Source organism: Mandrillus leucophaeus, unplaced genomic scaffold, assembly GCF_000951045.1.
Source record: "Mandrillus leucophaeus isolate KB7577 unplaced genomic scaffold, Mleu.le_1.0 Scaffold225, whole genome shotgun sequence".
In the NCBI taxonomy this organism is placed as follows: domain Eukaryota; kingdom Metazoa; phylum Chordata; class Mammalia; order Primates; family Cercopithecidae; genus Mandrillus; species Mandrillus leucophaeus.
Window position 1 is genome coordinate 3,728,123 of NW_012102310.1, and position 3,676 is coordinate 3,731,798.

Sequence of the window (3,676 nt, forward strand, 5' to 3'; positions counted from 1 at the left end):
GAATTACTCTCAGTTTAACTACATGCAACAACCACACCAATAACTTTTTCTTCTAAATTTGGCATAACGATGGTTTACAAAAAGTGGTAAAATTTATCATGTTCACAATTGTCATTTTTCAAGGTAGTAGAAGACCAAGATATTTTAAAATGATATAAACTTTAAGCTTTATATATAAAAAAAACAAAACAAAACAGAGAAAGTCACCTTTCCTCCCATTCCCCACCCCCATCTCACCTCTTTATTTAATATTTCAAGAAAGACTGCCCGAGAAACACAAGCTCATACGCTACATTCAGGACCATGATAAATGTAGGCAATAATGAAATAAGTTGAACTTTGCTTCTTAGTGAAGCCACATTTATTTCTTTTTTAAGTAAATTTGACTTTTATTGCAGTTCCAATTCATGCTTTTAGCAATATACAACAATTTCCAAAATGTTAAAGTAATTTCAGTCAATTAAGCCTTCAATGGCAGTGCTTCTAAATTATATTTATATGTATGGTCAAGATAAGAAAGGAATTTGGGCTTTGATTATAAGTTGCAGAATCTTTCTCTGATTCTCTTGGCCGAACTTTTCCTCTTCCCCCCTCCCCCCCCATTCTTTTCGTTGCTGTCTTCCATCTTTCTCGCTCGAATTTCTCTCAGTAAATCAAAAAATGCCTTGTCAACATTAGCTCGTGTTTTACCAGATGTTTACACATAGTTAACATTCCAATGGTCAGCTCTGTTTTGTCCCTCTTCTACAGAAACCTCCTTTTATCTTCTAAATCTGATTTGTTACCAGCCAGTAGAAATGGAACATTCTCATCTTTTATTCTTAAAATCTGCTCCCTGAAGTCAGCTGTAGCTGCAAAGGATTCCATTTCTGTAATAGAGAAGACACAGAGAAACCCCTCCCTGCTTCGGAAATGGCTGTCTCTAATTGCAGCATAGTCCTCCTGCCCAGCTGTTTCTAAGATATCGATCTGTACTCTCTCGCCATCCAGTACTATTTTCTTCTGATAGGTGCCTTCTTTGGTAAGCTCATAGTCCTCCACAAACTCATCGTACATGAATTGTAGAGTCACAGCAGCCTTGCCCGCACTGGCACTGCCCACCGTAATGACTTTGTGTAAGGCCAAATTATTCTGATCCTTGGGTTTATTTGCGGCCATCTTGTGTGGTAGTTCTCACCAATAGGTTAGGAAGAATCTGCACAGCGAGCCAGTCCGCTGCCCAGAGGGCTCCGGAAGCAGCGGGTGCATGGCTCCGGCTGGTGGGTGCTTGGCCCTTGTCACCTGGGAGACCCGGCGCTGGGAGCAGTGGAAGGAGGAGTCTTTATTATTTCTATTTCACCTATGATGAATATGATCCTCAGTCGACCGAGGTTTTTAAGAGGTACTACCAAAATTCGTAGCCAGATAGTTCTATCTCCTAGTGTAGTGCTTTTCAAATATTGAAGTGTATGAGATTCACTAGGATGGATTATTAAATGCAGATGTTTATTCCATGAGTCTAACGTGTATCTGAGATTCATTGTTTCTCACAAACTCTCAGGTGATCTCGATGTTGCTGCTGATGTACCCCACTCTGAGTAGCAAGGTCCTAAAAAGTTGAATCCTGAGATATGGAAAGTACAATAAATACAAGAGTAGCCTGTTTGACATTTGGAATCACACAAAAACAGTAATTAGGCTCTTGTCTTCTTTTTTTCTCCTACAAGGTACAAATCTCAGTAAGCAGCAAGACCGTTTATTACACATCCTCGAACATAGAGAAACAATCAAGAGTTGAACAAAAATAATGAGATAATGGACATAAGCAACCAAACCATGTCATTCTCTTCTGGGGAAGCAGGGGTGGTGGTGGAAAGTCCTTGGGTTTCAGCAGGCTTTTGCATATGGTTTCTATATCAGTTACCTGTGGGTTTGACCACACCTTTTCCCCTATGAACCAGGATGCTATGTTGATTACTGAGAAAGGAAGTAAAATCGAAAAATATTCTTTTTTTTAATTATTTTGCAGAAACTGAGCATACCTTGCATGAGACTGCCTAAGTCATTGTGCTCAACTGTGCTTAAAAATTTTCCAACTCGGTTAGATATCACTCCTTACCTGACAGAAAACAATATATGGAAAAGGCCAAGCAATAATCCTTCAAGGGCTTCTAGTTGTTCAAGTGAAGGAAAGAGTTACTCATCTTCCTTTAAATCAGAAGCTAGAAATGATTAAACTTAATCAGGAAGGCATGTCAAAAGCCAAGATAGGCCAAAAGCTAGTCCTCTTGCACCAAACAGTTGGCCAAGTTGTAAATGCAGAGAAAAGATTATTGAAAGAAATTAAAAGTGCTACCGCAGTGAACCCATCAATAATTAAGGGGGAAAAAAAAGAAGCAGCAGCCTTACTGCTTATCTGGGAAAGTTTTATTTATTTATTTGTTTTTATTTTTAGCGGTCTGGATAAAAGAAGAAAGCAGCCACAACAGTCCCTTGCCAAAGCAGAATTCAGAGCAAGGTCCCAACTCTCTTCTATCTTATAAAGGTTGAAAGAGGTGAAGAAGTTGTAGAAAAAATGTTTGAACCTAGCAGAGGGTGGTTCATAAGGTTTAAGGAAAGAAGCCAAGTCCACAGCATCAAATACAGGGTAAAGTGGCAAGTGCTGATGGAGAAGCAGCAGCAAGTTATCCAGATCTACCTAAAACAACTGATGAAAGTGGCTGTAACTAAACAACAGATTTTTAATGCAGATGAAATGGACTTTGGGAAAAAAATACCAGGTAGGACTTTAATAGCTAGAGAGAAGAAGTCAATACCTGCTTTCAACGTGTGAAAGAACAGGCTGACTCTCTTGTTACAGGCTAATGCAGCTGATGACTCAAAGTTAAAGCCAGCACTCAAGTACTCATTAACCATTCCAAAAATCTTAGGGCCCTTGAGAATTATTCTAAATCTACTCTGCCTGTGCTCTATAGATGGAATGATAAAGCCTGGATGACAACGCATCTGTTTACAGCATAGCTTGCTGAATATTTTAAGCCCACTGTTGAGACCTACTGCTCAGAAAAAAGATTCCTTTCTAAATATCACTGCTCATTGAGAATGCACTTAGTCACCCAACAGCTCTGATGGAGAAGTACAATGAGGTTAATACTGCTTCCATTCCTACTAACACAATACCTATTCTGAAGTCTGTGGATCAATAAATACATTTTGTAAGGCTAGAACTGTCATAGATCACTATGGATGGATATGGACAAAATAGATTGATAAACTTCTAGAAAATATTCACCATTTAAGATGCCATGGAAAGCACTTGTGATTCATGGGAGGAAATAAAAATATTAACATTAACAGCTATTTGAAAGAAGTTGAGTCCAACCCTCAGGGATGACCATGAGGAGTTCAGACTCCAGTGAAGGAAGTAATTGTGGATGTAGTGGCTATAGCAAGACAATTGGAAGTGGAGGAGTTTGTGATGTTACTTAATTCTGAAATCTCATAAAACTTGGATGAATGAAGCATTGTTTCTTATGGATGAACAAAGGAAGTAGTTTCTTGAGACGGAATGTACTTCTGGTGAAGATGTTATGAATATTGTTGAAATGACAACAAAAAGGCCAGGCGTGGTGGTTCATGTCTGTCATCCCAGCACTTTGGGAGGCCGTGGCAGTTGGATCACTTGAGGTCAGGAGTT

The 3,676-nt window shown here is 39.1% G+C and overlaps 1 pseudogene; it reads right to left on the reverse strand.

Moving 5' to 3' along the window:
* Positions 1-535: 535 nt before the first annotated feature.
* LOC105540708 lies at positions 536-1,158 on the reverse strand (annotated as a pseudogene).
* Between the last annotated feature and the right edge of the window lie 2,518 nt (positions 1,159-3,676).